This window comes from Scleropages formosus, chromosome 2 (genome assembly GCF_900964775.1).
Source record: "Scleropages formosus chromosome 2, fSclFor1.1, whole genome shotgun sequence".
In the NCBI taxonomy this organism is placed as follows: Eukaryota; Metazoa; Chordata; class Actinopteri; order Osteoglossiformes; family Osteoglossidae; genus Scleropages; species Scleropages formosus.
In genome coordinates this window covers 25,722,821-25,741,554 of record NC_041807.1, presented here as the reverse complement: position 1 = coordinate 25,741,554, position 18,734 = coordinate 25,722,821, and positions in this window count along the sequence as shown.

Here is an 18,734-nt window from a genome sequence, read left to right as displayed (position 1 = left end):
GCAAATAGCTCAGCATCTCATACCAGTTTTTTCATTGTCATGGCGTTGTTCATTCTCAAACTCTGTGAGTGGACAGTCATGATAAGTTAATTGCAAGGCTACATCAAGTTGCCCTGTTCACCCAATGTTAAATGAAAGCAATGAAAGCATGTGGAATTTTATTGGTGTTACGTAGACATAGATACGGAATGCGCTGTGCTGTTAGCTCAAACGTCTTGCTTTTTCCTAGAAGACATAATCAGTATAACACAAGTCAAGCATAAAGACAGTGTAGAAAAATTGTACTGCCCACATGGAGATGAAGCCTTATCACAGAAAATGAGAGCAAAACTCGTTGACAAATTGGCCGTGTGCAAAAAAGACCACATTACTGAAATGGAAATCATATGAAAAGAGATAATCATTATGCAAGGTGTGTTACTGTTTGTAACCAGTGTGACATTACTGTGTGAGTAGACCTGACCATTATACCTCACTTAGCAGGGCAGTTTCACAACGGGAATGGGTCACTCACTGAGATGTAAGAATAAAGTAAGAGACAGTCAACAATACTAAGGAGCATGACGAATAAAAGCATCCTTGCAGAATACAAGAACAAACATTACATAGTACTACAAATAAAAGAAATCACTATCAATCTCTATAAATTCACTGTTATTACAATGGATCCAGGAGGATGAACAGTGCTTTGTATTCTTGTCACCGTTGTCTAATGTGAAGCATGGCTTGACTAATGCAATTACATCTGGCTGCTCTGTTTAAGTAGCTACCTTCAAAGAACTGTGATGATTCTCTAAGGAAAACAAAGATGCCATTCTCTTAAAGTTACAGTTTATTCATCATTTGGGTCTACTATTATTAACTATTATAACATTCATGTGAAGAACTATAACTCCCTGTGCGTACATACATTGCGCATTTTGATAAATCATGTATGTTTTCTTTGTACAGTACTGCATCAGATGCACTCTGCTTGCCCGCTGTTTTCCAGGAACAGGGGTTCAAAACATCCCTGGTATTCTTCTTGCCTCATGCTTCAAAGAAAAAATCCCAGAGAGTAATAGTCACAGTTGTCTAAATCACCAGTATTTTTATATACAAGAGATTCAAAGTAAAGAGATGCTGCTGTGATAAATGTTACATCTCTAAGCTGATTGATTAATATATTAGGTGATTGTTTTCATAATGCCCACATTAAAAATGTTAGTATTATGTAGAGTATCTAGGTGATGAATTGATATGTCACTTGCAAAGCGTGCATGCTGTCCTTGGCTAGGTGAGCACTTGCCAAAATAATTGCTCATGTTGCTGTATGAAGTAAGTATGAGTGGTAGGTTCAGTGCAGCTTTAGGAGAGGGTTCCATCATTGCTAATGGCGTGATCAGATAGCATGGATGGTGGTTAAAGTGAGGTAACTGGGCAGAGTTCAAGAAGCTCTAGTCCCCTTCAGCAAGGTAGTTAACTTTAATTAACAAAATATGGAGTTCATAAGTAAAATCTGTAAGCTACTGTGGATAAATGTGTCAGATAAAGAACAAAATGATGAACTAATGAAACAAGTCTTGGAGATGCAAAAACATCATGGCTGTAGATGCATAGAGCCTGCTTCAGATGCTCCACTGGTTCTGACAGCTCTCTTGGTCTGCCCAGAGCACCACAACAGAGCAAAACACAGGCATACAGACGACAGCTGCCAGGGACAGAGTGTGTGGGTGTAAAACTGTCCAAAACTATCTGTGAGGATTCTCATACATCTGCCCCTGTGGCAACACTGTCTGACTGGGCTGTCCCCTCAAATTAAGCCAGCCAGCAAAACCATACTTTTCCAGAAAACATATTTCTACATGTTTGTGGATTGAAAATGTGGATGCGTGTGAGGAAAAAAAAAAAAAATCACAATCCATGTAATTTACAGCAAGCTCCCAGTGGTTTTAACATTGTTGAATAGCAAGACTGGACCGAATACAATGATACAAATTAATGTTGCTAATAAAGAAGCAGCAGAAATGGTTCATTGGGTTCCGCTGACCTGTGAATAAACAATTTGCACTCAGAAAAAAGAATGGCTTTGCTCAAAAATAAGGATCGCAATTTACACTGGATACGTGACATAAATAAAACAAAACAGGAAATATTCAAGACTGACAGCATTTAACACAATTGTGAGATGGCAAATCAACAGAGTTAAATAAACCTTTATACAGTTTCTCAAAATAATGGCTCATTATAGAGCTAAAAAGCAAAAGTTAGACATATTTTCTAAAACTGGAACAAAAATGCATTTATTCGCTTTGCAAACATTTTTTTCCAAAGCGACTTACAATTCTGCAGATGCAGTGCACTCAAAAATAGACAGACAGCTTCAAATAAGAAGTTTGGAACAAACCTTGTTTTCCTCTCTCTCTGGTGCCCAATATCACAACACTGAATTTTTAATAAAGGGGAATATTGCAGTCTAAAACTGTAGGTATGCCTATTATTTATGATATTTTTAGAAATACTTTCCAAGGGCTTGCAAGGGCTAGAATATGTGGTCTACAACAGAAAAATAGACACTGAAATTACTTCTGTAAATCTGAATTAACATCTTGGTACGATTACATGCTCCAATGCTTCTTCAAAAAGCAAAAACATCACAACAGCGATATAAATTGTAAAAATAAGCAAATTCTGAAATTACCCTCAGGACAAGTTAATAGTTCTTCTATATAAATTGTAAGATTATTTCAACAATGACAAAACTGAATTTCGAAAAGCGATCGTTGTGTATTTGAGCAACTCCAGCAGCCCACTAGCGGAACATATAGTTCCTTGCTAACATAATGCTTTCATCCATTTTTTTTTTTAAAAGGTTGACACTGGTTTTGTTCTCCATATACCCTGTGAAAAGCATTGTGGGTCTCAAAACAGGAATAAGCCTGTTGTGTGCAGAGATGAACTGCTCTATTTGATGTGCACTTCAATCGAACTGCTGTCCAGCAGAGATCAGTGTCTGACAGATTCTCCACAATCAAGAACTTAAAGAACCTCCCTACTGGCCAGTGATCCACCAGGAGAACTCTGGCTCCCTTAAAAGAGCATATAAAGATACTTATAGATGAAAGCCAATATGATTTCTTGGTATGGCACAACCTGGATTGAATTACAAACTGTATCGAAGGGAAAAGGTTGTGAGGTAACATGCAGTAGGGTCATGACAAAAAAATTACATCTGTGAAAGTAAAACATGTTTTTCACTTTATAATTGAGTGGAAAAATGTTCAGATATGCTCCTAATAAAGTATTCCTATACAGGTGTTTTTTTTTAATACAACCCCACTTTTGGAAATGTCATAATTTTATATATGGGCACACAATGGCACATTAATTGGTTGACTTATTCACTCCTGTGACTTTTTCTGGATAACTCAGGGCAGTGTTTCCTTTTCTCTGCTTTAATAGATATGCAGTGCACTCTCTGGCCTGCTTTGAACCCCATACTGCTATAGTTTCACATTTCTGTTCCCGAGGACACATCAAAGTTCTTGTTTATTTTTGTTTCTTGGTCTATTTCCCTCATGGTCAACCCTTTCTCAGAAAAAAATATTACAGCAACAAACTGTAAAAAAATAAGCACAATTAGAAAAGTTCTGAAATAACCATCACACTGTTTTAGAAATCTGAGAATGTTAACAGTTATGTTATTTTTAGAAATCCTGGCCTCCACTCTGTGACCTTGCTCTTGACCTTGGCACTGACAACTACAGCTGTGATCCTAACTTCACTCTGAGACACTTTTACAAAGTGGATCCTTATTTCTTCTGCATCCTCTTCTGCATTTAATGCTTGCAGACTCTCTCTTTTGTCCTGAAATCCCTTCTCCACTGAGCAGGTTTTGGTTCATGGTTCACTCCAACAAACTTTGCACTTCCATTCACAGCTCTGTCTCCAAGTGGATGGTGACACCTACCCACTACCTTTAGAAACCTGAGATTAGTTTCTCTTTTCATTCAGTTTTCTTTTGCTACACTATCCAGTTTTAGTAGTAGCTGGTGTAAAGAACCCACACACCAGCTGAAACTGCTTGTCCCAAGCATGGTCGCAGCAAACTGAAGCCTAACCCAGCAACACAGGGTACAAGGCTGGAGGGGGAGGGAAGGCACCCCAAGCAGGACTCAAACCCCAGACCGACCAAAAAGCAGGACCCGACGAAACCCGCTGTGCCACCACGCCACCGTGCCCCACCCAGGGTGTAAAGAACCTTTTTTTCTGAAAGATTCTGCGAGACAACAGATCATATGATAAACAATACAGCGCTGACTGGTGAATGACATTGTTTCACAATGAGCTTCTACTGCAGCCTTGATGGATTGTCAGCATTTGTGTGAAATGTATGGCGAAAACAGCAGAGTTATACTAATAAATTAACTAAGACTAGTTCTTTTGTGAATCTTTGTGAATTTCACTATCTGCTTGAAGAACAGCCTGTAGCTCTAACATAACACTGTTTGGTACACTACAGATCGCATACTGTATAATGGGATCAGATCTCGGACCCCACATTTTTTTGATCATTTCCTTTCCACATGTTTGAAATCTGGTGATTCCTAAACATATTTCCAAAAGTCAAAAGATAAAGTTATGCAATATAGTACACGTTAGTATTAGTACACAGACCTACGGTGAAAATAATTTTAAAAAAAGCTGACATTTTGTGAAAAACCTTTTGAATGATTCCTGGTAGATCTATGTTGTTTTTGTCACTCATGTTGTTAAAGCCTTTTATTTCCGCGAGCTTTTCGTCCAACTTTGCTCTCTTGCTCCAGAGCAGTAGGCCTACGGCTTTTAATTGCTCACATGTTGGGATAGTAATTTGTAAAGACCGTCAAGTCAACAATGTTGCAAAAACCCTTTTGTTTCCCTCGATGTTTTCATTTAGCTTTCCTATCTTGCTACAAAAGAATGCTGCTTTGACTAGTTGAGAAGTGCTTTGTAGATGTGACGAATTTGTAAAGTCGGCCAAATAAAACCTCCTTGTTCTTAAATCGCCTTGTAGAAATAATTGCATTTAATTTCATAGAACTTATCACATATGGATAAGCTACTCTGGTTCATTACATTGTGGTTCGTCAATAAAAACAAGAATTGTTAAATTGCTCTTTATTCAGAGCTATTAGTAATTCAGAGGTATGTACGCTGCAACGTGTCACTTATTTTCGCTCACACACGTGCAGACCATTGCTTTTTCTGACATTCATATTCTCTCAGCAGCAAACTGTAGCTAAACTTTGTTCAACCTTTGTCAAAAGCAGAAACTAGTTACAACGCGGACTCGCTTATAACGCGGCATGAACGTTTGGACCCCGCTGTCCACGTTACACTGGGTCTACAGCGTATAAAATAATGAAACGCTCCAACGGTACAATGAAACACTCAGATCAGCAGTTGTTCAGTGAATTTTTACCTTTTTGTATGAAGGAAAGACAGGATCTCTGCAGTCAGAGAAGAGGGGAGAGATTTTGGCCAATAGTTTAAGTCACTAGTGTAAAACTTCCTGAATTGCAGTGCAAAGTACAATAGGAAAAAATTGTCAAGCGAGACATGTGCAGACATATTGCACCATGAAAGAACCAGACTCTGCCAGCTAACTGCTTGGTACATCTTAAGGCCAGTGGAGGACTACTTTTTTTAGAATATACAGCCTTTAAGAGCTCCTCAGACTCTGGCATGGAGTGGGTTAAAAGAAAAACTCAAAAGTATAGCAACTGAAAGTGGTACCTGGCTTCAAATTATAAAGAAATACTTTACAGATGGCTGTCCCGGGACGCCCCACATTTTTCTTGCTTCAAAAAAAAGCATTGACTGTCATCCTGACAGAGATTATGATAGTGATGAAAAATCGTAATAATTAAAATGAAGGGCATTAATAAAAATCATTTGACAAGGACTATAGAATTTGTTTAAAACTGCGTGGCAAAGAAACAACAATGCTAGGTAAGGTAGGACTGGACAGACATGCTATTTAGACCAATGGTCAATGGTTCTGAAAGACCGCTCAACAGAAATGATGGTGACGATGATTCTAGATGTGTAACTTGTCAAACGATGTGCCAATACGGTAATGCTGTTCAGTGAAAACTGGTGGGAAAAGAAAATTCAATGAGATTTCATAGTAAGCTCTGTTCCAAAACAGTAAAACATTTAGGGATTTTTCTCAAATTTCAGGAATTCTACACTGAAAAGCAATAGCATTTCAGTAGTAACCTGTCTAACTCAGATCAAATTATGAGTTCTCAGATTGTCTTGATTGACTTATTTTAACTCCCATGTCCTATATCAATACAAAAAATTTGATCTTAAAAAAATACTCTAACTGTGTGGTAGTCTCAGATCAAGTTCATTTGTCATATGGGAGATTCAGATCTTTCTGTAATGGTTTTTATTGCACCTAAGAGCTTTTTTTGGAAAATAGCCTAGGCGTGAGAGCTCACTCTGATTCAGAAATGAGAACTTTTTTTGTAAGGCTGAGAAAACACCACAGAGAGCATTTTTCCCTCTGGGTATCAAGAAGATGAATCTTGTAGCTTGTACTCCACATACCAACCTTCAACACTGTGGCATAATTTATTGTTTATGTTTTCAATTTCCAGTAATCATGTTAAAAATAAATCAACATACAACCCATTACTCATTATTACTGTAAATAACTACTATGTTTTAGTACAAATGGACTAAGATTTTGATGATTTTGCCAAATTTACTTGTATTGCATTGTTTTCATCTAGTATTCTTGCCATTGCTGATCACACTCTACAACAATCTCACTGTTAATATAGCTGAAAAAACCTATACACAATATTGTGCATAATATAAGGGAACAAAATGTGTCAAGATAATTCACCTAATATCAACATAATGACTTAAAATGAAAGCCTTGTTGCTATGGTTGTTCTCACTGTGTCTCTGAACTACCATTCCAAATTAAATTATACAATTACTAACACCATCTATGGTTCAGACAATAAATCTGTAATAATTAATAAATAATAAATAACTATACTATTTATTAATATGTAATAAATAACTATAGATACAAAATACATACAGAGAAAACACTGTAATGAGAATGTGAGTATGAAGAGATTATTCTGGTGAGTTAACTTTTGTTTACAATGGGGGAATTGCGCGGAGGAGTGGTAAAGCATCTGGATGTTTTGCCGGTAGCTTGCTGGAATCCTGTGGGAAGCACTGCAGATGTACTTTGTGAAAGCCATGCAACCTGACCTGCCTTCACTGCTATTACAAAGCGCACATTTAATATGTAACCTTGAGCTGAGCTTCTTGCCCTTTACGAAGATAAACAAAGTGAAGCTGTCCTGAGCAATCTGTTGCTGGTCATACTAATGTCATGCTCATGAAATTCCACACATACTAACTAAACCTAGAGGCACAACATTGTTTACGATACTCTCTGAGTTGGACAGTTCATTCGGGTGCATTTTATGCTCCTTGTTTCTGTACTTTAGCTCTTCAAAGTCTTATTGAAGCAATATTTAGATAGATACTCACCCAGTCTTTCGGATATAAATCAGGTTCTAAATAAAATACATGTTCAAGGCCAGCCCAGATGTAATTTCCCGAGAAGTAATTTGTTGAACTTTATGGAAACAATTAGCTTAGCAATATACTTATAATATTTTCATCACTATTTCATCTACAGCAAAACATTAATAGCATATAAAGATTGTTATTCTCCAAAGAAAATTCTTTCTTTATTTCTTTTTCAACATACCACAGGGAATTTGTTACCCATAAATACAATATGCTGGTCATGGAAGCGTAGATTGATGTATTTGCCATACATAATTCATGTACGTGTTCATAAACAATACAACATGCATAGCACACCACAGACCATAATGAGAACTGAACAGCTTGATACAGGTTAATAAATAATTGACTTAAATCAAGTTTTTATGAATACTGTGTCCAGCAGAACTGCCTAGCATATGACCAGACAGTAGTCTTGAGATGTTTGAGGTCCACATGCCTAATATGCCAACATTTGTGCAAATAAAATTTTCTTAGAAACTTCATATAGCATAGATACAAGAGTCAGTGGACTCTGTGATACTTATACAGATAGGTAGGTGCACACAGGTAAATACTAAGCTGAAAATGAATTATTAACTGCTATGCTGCCTCAGTTAACTGTCATGGGGTTTCATGTCTTGTAAGGTTTACTCAGATTCTTTTCAATATATAAAAACTGTAAAACAACAAGAAATTTTTTGTTTTATTCTTTGATACTGAAAGAATATTAATATTTTACAGTTTCTTTTTTTAAATCATTTTCACTCATAAATTATATGTTCTTGTGGTCCAATAGGTCTCATTTTCGCATTTCTTCTTTATTTCCAAAGATTTCTGCAACATATCTTTCATAAATTAAGTAAACATTGTTAATAAGGGTAACAAAAAAAAATTTAACTGCCTTTGCTATCCTACCCTTATTCTACTGTAAATGGAATGAAAGGTTAATTCTATAATAAATTGTATGCCTTTTTAATAATATCACATTTACAATATCGATTTTGTTCTAATGGTTTTACTTGGAGGCAGGAATGGTGGTGCAGTGGACTTGGCTGGGTCCTGCTCTCTGGTGGGTCTGGGGTTTGAGTCCTGCTTGGGGTGCCTTGCAATGGACTGGTGTGCCATCCTGGGTGTGTTCCCTCCCCTTCCCCTCCAGCTTGGTGCCCTGTGTTGCCAGGTTAGGCTCCAGTTCGCCGTGACCCTGCTTGGGACAAGTGGTTTCTGTGTGCGTGTTGGGGGGTTTACTTGCAGTTAGTTACAATGCTCCCTGGGTGCTTCCCATGGGAGGTGTGCTAGGGAGGCCTCAGGGTAGACCCAGGACATGTTAGGGAGATTTTATCTCCAGGATGGCTTGAGATCACTAGGGGATCTCCCAGAAGGAGTTAAAGACTGACACTGTAGAAAGGGAATTATGATTTGTTCTGCTCAGCATGTTTCCATCATAGTGCTCAATAGGATAAGCAGCTTAGAAGAAAGGAATTTTCATATTTTGAAAATATACTTAGTTGCATATTCATAATCGTAAAATTAAGTAACATGGACTGACATGGACAAAAACAATAAAACTGCAAGTAAAACAGGACTAGCACACAGACCTTTGCAAACAATTTTTCCATTATACGTGAGTTTTTGTTCTTGTTCTGTGAATCATACCTGTATTAACCAGTGAGAAAAACAAAAATTGAAAAGCATATGGAACTGTTCTCAAAAGTTCAGATAAAGGCTGTGCTCTTGCCCAACCCGTTCAAAATTATACTTAAATCGGCACTTCACTGGGTGAATTTTGAAAGGAATGTGAAAGTGGGTAACACTCTAAAATAGTCCAAACTCTCTAAATTTCTTGCAAGACTATATGTGCTTATTTGTTTCAAAGTGTTGAAAATCATGACAGCATATGTCAAGTGAGGAAAACAGTATCAAAAAAGGATAACGGTGGTGTAACCTGAAACTCACTGAAAGGGTGAGACTGACCAGACAGCTGCCAAGAATCACCAGGTGGCCTTTTACATAACCACAGGAGCGAAATGACAACTTTGTGACCAAGTGTCAAAAATGTTCATCACAAGCTTCACAAAGATGATATTTATGGCAGGGAGGCTGTTTTGGAACTGGTTGTACTCAAGGGTTAACTGCAGGAGAATGTTCTGGAATCTTCTAATACTTCAATTTATTTTTTTTTTTTTACATAAGAGTTTTTCTTACATCGACATCATTTTAGGCAATGAGGTCTATAATATCTGGCAAACATTGTTTGCTCAAGGTGTTCTAATATTCCAGGATAATAACATGCTCATAAACACTGATAACCAGATTAATGTGGTTTTACAAAGACCAAAATGAAAGCAAACACCTTTACCTTTTCTAGGTGTAACCCCGGTCTGAGAAATCAGTATGAGATATTATATTATCCACCTCCTTCTTCCCAAAAAGATCTTGATTGAAAATGTTTGAAGCAAAAGTAATGTTTCACTCCTTATTACTTATTTCAAGTTTAGTGCTTCCATTATTTTACCCACCTCGAATGCATATTGAAGATGAATTTAGACAAATATTTCCTAAAATGGTTTGAAGTGCCTGTTGAGTAGAAATAAAGGCCACTTTATGGTAATAATTCACAAAGTGTCAGCTGAATTCTGTCATATTGTTACAGCTCTCCAGCGGCTCCATGTGAAAACCCGGCCTGAAAGGCCACATGTCATAGTGAAGAAGGAGTGTTACGGCAAGCGTTGCTGCAGGGTGTGCAATACTTCTGTATTGGTTTTGTGCATGGGGGGTCGATTACTGGTATTGTGTTGACTGAGAAGCAGAACTGGATTCACAGCAATAATGTCTCATTTTTCCATTAAAATATTGATGGAGCATAATATTCCAGAGTAAGTAATAGAAGGGGAAATTCAAAGCCCTGATGTTTTATCTTTTTAAGTCATTACTAGGTAATAGGAGGGTACCAAGCCCAATGCTAAGGGCATCCTATTAACTGGCAAAGGGAGAAGCCGTCAGCTCACTGGAGAGCACTGGCTGAGCCCACGAGGACAACATTATCAGCAAGGTGAAGCTGAGCAGCTATTAGTCCTCTCACATAGAGAGTGGTTTTGGGAGGAGATGGTGCTGTGCATCCAGAGTGATTCATGAAAGGATTACACATTACCATGAGGCCATAGCATTTTGCTACAGCTCTTGGAACTTTATAGCCTGAGATAATGCATGCAATCTGTCATTCCTTTACATAAAGCAAATTTTGAAATGTAAGATAATATTCTCACCAACCAAAAGTAACAGTGAATTCTATCCTTTATTTTATGTGCTTTGTCACTTTAACTCATATAATTATGGCAGGACCCCTTTGAGAAAGGCATTAAAAATGTATGGTAAAAAAGTTTAGGTTTGCTGCCATACGATGAGGACATGCAACCATACCGTATTATTCTGTCAGAACAGAGTTCTGTCAGGAATCAGTGGCACATTTGCCTGTATTTTCCCTCTCACACCCTTCACTTTTTTGTGACTGACACATACTGTACTCTGTCACTCACAATATTTCTCGTAGGTATCAGCTCTTGCAAAGCGTTTTTCCTTTTCTTTATCTTTACAAATCGCCAAAGGCTTGTTTTTACAGTACTCGTTTCACTTGACTTACCCACTCAAAGGCAAATCTTGATGGACTGCGCGACATGTGCATTTATTCCTTTAGCAGACACTTTTCTGCAAAGACATTTACATAAAATTAAGCTTTAAATAAAAATATGGCATGGTGGCCCAGCAGGTTGCGCTCCAGTCTTACAGTCATTGGGGTGCATGGGTGTAAGTTCAAATCTAGCTCCGTGTGTATTTCTATGATGTATGTCTTGCTCACTAAATATGGTGTCTTTTGTTTTTTGATTGCATTTTAAAAAATGTTTACTTGATATCTTTTCAGTTCTCTTTTTTTGTTTGAATTACAAGGTTACCTGTAACCACAGTCTTGCCCGTAGATTCGTTTTGTGATCCACCGAGTGTTTCTGGGAGTCCCATATAATTTGGCATTGTTCTGCTGTAAAGGCAGGTCTGAAACCATCCACGACAGCTTGACTGCATCACTAACTCCTACAGACCTGCTAGGTGCAAGGTGCCAGTACAGAAGGATGTGCTCTTCTGCCAATCTATGCCATGTCACCTGAACGGTGAACAGAAAGAAATCTAAGAACACACCACCTACTGCCGAGGTATCTGGGCAGGAGCGGAGGCGTAGTGGACAGGCAAGACTGATACAGAATTAGAAATGATGAAACTTGTTGACCCATCAGCGGCTGCTCCAAGAATATAGAGTGAAAATCAGAGAAAATTGTTGTTTGTTCAGTAACCACCATGTCCACGGTGTCGAAAGGAAGTGGTAACTGTAAGCCTCAGTCCCAAACTATTTCCAACCATTGCTTAGCCTTTAAAAGCATCTTCTCATTTCTATGTTTTTTTGGTGCAGCAGGTGGCAAAGTTGTTAGAGCTGTCACCTTGTAGTCAAAGAATCTGGGACCACATCCACACTGCAGCTGTAATACCACTTAGCAAGGTATTTACCCTGAATTGATATGGCAATAGGGGGTGCGGTGGTGCGGTGGTGCAGTGGGTTGGACTAGAGTCCTGCTTTCTGGTGGGTCTGGGGTTCGAGTCCCACTTGGGGTGCCTTGCGGCAGACTGGCATCCTGTCCTGGGTGTGTCCCCTTCCCCCTCCGGCCTTACGCCCTGTGTTGCCGGGTAGGCTCTGGTTCCCCCCGACCCCGTATGGGACAAGCGGTTCTGGAAGTGTGTGTGAGTGTGAGTGTGTGTGTGAGTGTGAGTGTGAGAGAGAGATATGGCAATAATTACCCTGCAGTATAAACTGGTAAATCATTGTAAGTAGTAAAGTAGAAAAGTTGTATACTACATCTAACATAGTTGTCAGGCTGGACAAAGCTAAATAAATAAATAAATAAATGAAGGGTAAATTTTCAAATCAGACACATGTAAAATACCCCGAGCTTTCCAATGATTCAAATAAAGTGCGGATTTAAGAACAAAGAACCCAAGAAAATGAGCTTTGCACATTAATCCTGATGCCTCGATGATTCAGGCAAGTCCATATGAAAAAGCAGATATCGAAAGGGGCTCACACAGAAAACACAGGGTTTGCATAGCAATAAGGAGACTCGTGACTCTCCCTGCAGCGGCACGGATCTGTTTATGACCATGGCAGGCTGACACGGCTCGAGAAGAGCTGGGAGAAGGCGTAGTCATAGGTGTACTCCTGGTGTTCTCCTACGAGCTGACGCTGATGCTCCGAACACTTATGGCGCACTGACACGGTCACTGCCGGCAGCTGCTTTCAGTATATCGTAAGTTAAAATCCCTCTGTGAATGCAAAAAACTGCAATAAAAAACAAAACACTGGGGTTCAGGTGAATGTATGTTACGCAGTGTTTGCGGGAGAAGGCCGCAGGCTACCTGGAACAGATCTACCCTTCAACACCAACTGAATTGGAATGCGAGAGTTATAGCAAATCACACAGTATATTTAAGCATTGCAGTATTCCTGTCCTTCTGTACTCTTGCCGCGGATGTGCAAGCTCACAGAAGTACCATTTTTATATCTCTTTAAGAAAAATTAACAGAAAGAAAACAAGATTATTATAGTTCATCATGCCCTTGAAGAGGAGAATATAATGCAGAAACATACTGTTCCATTCTTTCCCCCCTTGTCTCCTTCCCTGCATCTCTTTTTCTCCATCTCCCATTTTTACTGGCTAGCATGTTCTTTTGATTTGGATATGAAAACAAGCTGTAAAAAAAAAAAGCAGGAACCTTGAGCGGCGCTGACTCAGTGGAGCCACAAACTTCCAGCACTTTCCTAAGAGAGACGGTGAAAGCGCGAACACAGCCGCGTGCACAAAGACACGCTCAACGCCCACTATGCAGTTTCAAGGTGAACAGGAACAAAGCATCTGAGATTTCTTTTCTTTCTTTAGACATTTTTTTTCCCAGAGCGTTGCTTCAGTATGCCGTGACTTACAGTATGTTTTTCCAAGAAACCCTCTGGGTTTAAAGCTCATGACTGTTGCTTCTACTTTTTGAATGAACATTCAAAATGGGATGGAATTTTTTCTTGGACCTGTCAACTTCTGAATCAGATTTTCTTTTCTGCATTTGACAAATTACAAATAAACTAAGAAATGTGTGCTAAATAGCAGAGAGTGGCAAGTGCACTGCTTTTAATAATCTCTACATGCCTGAATATTCTCTGTGTGCTGTTATTATGTCATTTCTACTAAAATGACCCTTTCTCTGGAGAGGCTCCAAAGTCAAAAAAGAAGTTAAGGAGATAACCATGGTTTGAACCGATATGAGGAATGGCTTTAGGCAGTGATACACACCTATGTCTGTTCTGTTGAATCTGGAGCTTTAGTTCAACCCTTCTTGTTTGCACTTAATGGCATGGGAAATCTGCACTGGTGCACCTTTGTATTGACAAATTTGTAAGGCTGCTAGTGAAATACTGAGCAGTGAAATTTTGCTAAGCAAATTATACCTCTCTTGAGGTGTCTCATGAGGCAGTGAGTTAAAAATATTTTGTACTGCAAGGTGACAAGGATCCCACAATAGGAACATTCAAGCAAGTCATTAATACTGGCAGCCACAGTGATATTTAATAGAGAATCATAGTTTAAAAGTGAGGGATCTTAATAGATGAAGGTATCTGGTTTTTGTAGAGTTGGTGTTAGAGTTACTATTGCCAGGTTATTTTTGGCCAAATGTTTCACTTGAGTTTTTACTCTTTTCAGGTTGGTGTCACAGTATGGTGAGTACAGTGTAGAACAGTCATTAAAATGTAAGTCTTTTTAAAAAAAAGCCTCATATTAGTTGAACTAGCAGCATAGTTATGCTGAATCAACACAAAATGAACACACATAAAAGAACTGAGCCAGCTGCAAAATATGAGCCAGTCAAATAAGTAATAAAATTGCACAAATGCGAGATGTAATCTCATAAGTTATTTAATTAGGAAATTAAATCAGACTGTTATCTTTTTCTCTTGGGGAGAGAATTACAGTGGATTTTTTTCTGCTTTTCTCAGGTCAAGGAACTGAGTTATTGTGAGGATGTAAATCTCAAATTTTACCTGTCATTTGGATGAAATATGTTATCTACACACAGTCTAAAGCCTGTCCTGCAGCAAACTGGAGCCTAACCCGGCAACAGAGGCCGCAGGGACACACCCAGGGTGCTATGGCAGGCTATTGTAAGGACTTGAACCCCAAACCCAACAAAGAGCGGGACCCAGCCAAAACCACTGCACCACAGCATGTTATTTCGCCTAGAGAAAAATTAATTAGGACTTTGAATAGACCTGCAGATGAAAGCATGCTCACCCAGGAGTAAAGCCAAAGGACACAAATGCATAGTTATTACAATTACTCTGGTGTTGTTTGGTGTTTTGTTGACACTGAGTGGCCAAAGATTCAGGACAGGAGACAAAACTCCAAAGCAGAGGCTATGTCTCTACCTGTCCAGCCTAATGTTTAATTACTATAAAATGACATGTTTGGACCTATTATATATAGGGTTAAAATGCTGGAACCATAGATTCAAAGTCATAATCAGAATTTTTCACAACACCTTTGCTTTTTTATTTTAAAATGTCATTTTGCCATTAGGGATTGTGTATTTTAGTAGACGGTAACCATGGCTCAGACATATGGATTCAGTCAGTGTAAAGCCTGGTTTGGTCAAAATTGCATTTGCCTGACGTGTCTCTGTCTGATAAAGTTGATTAACTTTTAATTCAATGGTAAGCAGAAGAAGACTAATTGAAGTCGGGCAAGGTGGCAATTAAATTCAAAAGGCATAAACAAACAACAAAAAAAATCAATTCTTCCTTTGGCCTCTACATCTTTTTTCCCCTTTTCCACTCTCCTTATTATTCTCCAGTTATCTAAGGTCAAACACCAGAGCAAACATATTAAGAAGTAAAGCAAAACCAAAAGTTCTAATTTTGAAATTATCAGTTTTATAACAACAACAAAACAACAACAATAATAATGATGATAATAATCATAATCATAATAATGTCCCCTGCAATGAACCGACAACCTGTCCAATGTGTGCATTTTTCAGCATTGTACCCAGTGCTTCCAGGATAGGCTCCGGTAGAAGTGCCCAGGACAAGTAGTTAATGAAATTGGATGAGTAATAATAATAATAATAATAATAATAATAATAATAATACTGAAACTGGTATACTTTCATTACAAAAAATAAAAAAAAGAAAAATTGTCAGGACTATAAATATTTCCTCTGTGAACTGTTTTCTTCTACTTTACTTGCTTCATTTTTTTTATATTCAAAAAGGATTAAGATATATTGGAGACCATGTGAAACTCAAAGCAGGAGTTCTACAAGAGCACAACGACCATTTCCATGTGCTGACAGGGTGGTTCCTTTGGGTATATGCACAGGAGTATGAGCTATTGAGATGCTTTGCTTTTATGCCCTTTGCGCCTTTCTGAGTTTTCTCATTACTCTAAGAAAAACATGCTGCGAGACGCCTCTAACCCATGCGTACTTAACGTGGCCAGGCTCTTTGAGATATGCCCCAATCACCTCCTTCAAGTACCCAGTCTAGGGAATGACCATAAATCTTCCACCTAATTATTCTTCTTTTCTTTTTTGATCTCACTCAATGAACCCAAACCAGGATGACTCAGCAGTCTGGACTAGTAGATAAATGTTTATTTCAGGAGGCACAGGTGAAATTGCAGAACTGTCTATGGTAGTTTTGTGCGCAAAGTCATCAGACCATCTGACCAAACTAAGGTAAACTGGGGTCGTTTTTGCCGTGCTTGTTCTGCTGGTTTCCTGTTTCGCCAGCATTTTTGAAAAACTTTTTAGAAAACAAAGGAATCTTTTTTGATCTCATGGAACATCAGTAAAATAATTAATGCAGGTGCTGGTTTAACCAGCGTCATTAAATGTCTCTCGTTGTAAAAAACCCAAAATACCAATTATTCTGACATTTCAGGGTATCATCTCTTGCTTCTTGCATGCATTAGCAAAAAAGTTATGCAATATCTGCTCTTTTTTTAATCACAATAAATAATTTATACAGTATATTACAAATGCTAGTTACACACACCTGTCAAGAGGCTGATATTTTCTTCCTGGTAAAGAAGTTGAAAATATATATATATATATATATATAGAATATGCAGGTCTAAGGATGTTCTACCAAGAGACGAACTGATGCAGGAGATTTTCACGTCTCTGCCAGTGCTGCATTCTGCTGCCCTAGAACACTCCTGGCTGCAGAATAACCAACACTTATTTTTCAGTAAGGCCAAACAAAACACTAAGAGCCTAACAGGGTATGTACTGGCTAAACGCTTATTGAGTGTTGATCAAACAATTAATTGATTCTTGACATGAATGAGTGTGGTTGTTGGGCACAGTTGGAAATCTTTGTAATCAACAGACAGGTATTATGGAGACAACTTTTTTTTATTGTTACTAGTATTTTTCAGTTCTCTTTTGCCCAGTACTCTTATTCAATAATTATGCCAGACAAAACAAAACAAAAAATAAATGAACCCAACAGACAGCATTGATATAAGATCAACAAGATGTAATATGTCTTTAGTGCTGTACGAGATGGGTCTTTAGCAATGCAGATGTTGGGTCACACATGTACCATAAAGGGGTTTTGAAAAAGCCACAGTAAAACAAAGGACTGGAGGGAGGTTTGACTGTCCCTCACCCTGAATACTCACACAGTGGCTGAAGCTGCTTATCCCAAGCAGGGTGGCTGCAAACCGGAGCCTGGCCTGGCAGCAGAGGGAGGGGACACATTCAGGACAGATCGCCAGTCCACCACAAGCCGCCCAAAGCAGGACTCGAACCCTAGACTTACCAGAGAGCGGGACCTGGTCAAGCCTGCTGCACTACCACACCCTCTCACTCTGAAACAAAGACTTTAAATAGGAGATTAGTGAGAAGGTGATAGAGAGCACATGTGCTTCAGGCACTTTTTACTTCTCCCTGTCATGCTCCTGTGGTGACGTATGCCACACACGTACTGATTTTCTAATGGAAATTTTGCAATAAATCCTTTATAGCTACACTTAATAATTGGCAGCAGCACTACTGAATGAATGAATTCAATTATTAGAAGAGAAGAATCAATTGTAGTTTGTTTTTAACCAAAAGCCAACTTTTTTTTGAGTTCTCCGTGCCACTGCGTAACCTGAAGACTGTGGCTAACATCTTAAAACTTGGCCCTGGAACCGCCCCATACTTGCAGATGGGGATGAAATCCTAGAAGGTATAGTATGCTGTGGTTCTGGATGTTTGACTAGTCCGTTATTCCAGGGAATGACTATTAATTCTAGAGTAGCTCTATGAAGATGGTTAATTTTACAGTTGAGCTTTTCATGAATTTAAAATTGGTGCTTGTGCTGCAAATGTGCAAATTTCAAAGCATACATTTTAACTTTATGTTTTAATTTGCATTTTCCTCACTCTTCTATTTTAAAAATTCTGCTTGTTGTAGAACAAATGTGATCTGCGGTTCCATTGTTAGCTGGCAGAAAAGCGCACCCAAACAAAGTAGGAATGTGGAACAGGATTAATTCATCTCACTTCCACGATGTCATTCAGTGCAAAACTGATTATCAGCGATCAATAACATGATGATGAGCACTGCACATGTTAATGGGCAACAATCAACACTGAATATGAGTTTAAGAAAACAGTGTATTTTTATTGTCAGTCATTTAAAATTATTTTTCATTTTAAAGTAGCTTAAAGTTCATAAAAATGTTTTACAGCATATATTGTATTTATTATGGCTAAATTTGAGACTTTTACAGAACTTACCAAGCAAATAAACTGAGGCAAAAGAAGAATAAGAACAATTAGGTAATCTATGTAATTGTTTTAAGTGTTTAATTAAAATTGTCTATTTTATTATTTCAATTATTATTCCAGGCATCCCTCGATTTATAAACTGTCTTTATCCGAAATTTTCTCAAAAAGGCTCAAACCAAAAAAATTGGTATGATGAAATGTATCCAAAGCACAGCCACAAAAAAGTGAAAGTCACGTGCCACGTGTCAAGCCTCCCCCCACTTCCATCCACCTCAAGACACAATCAGCAGTAAAAG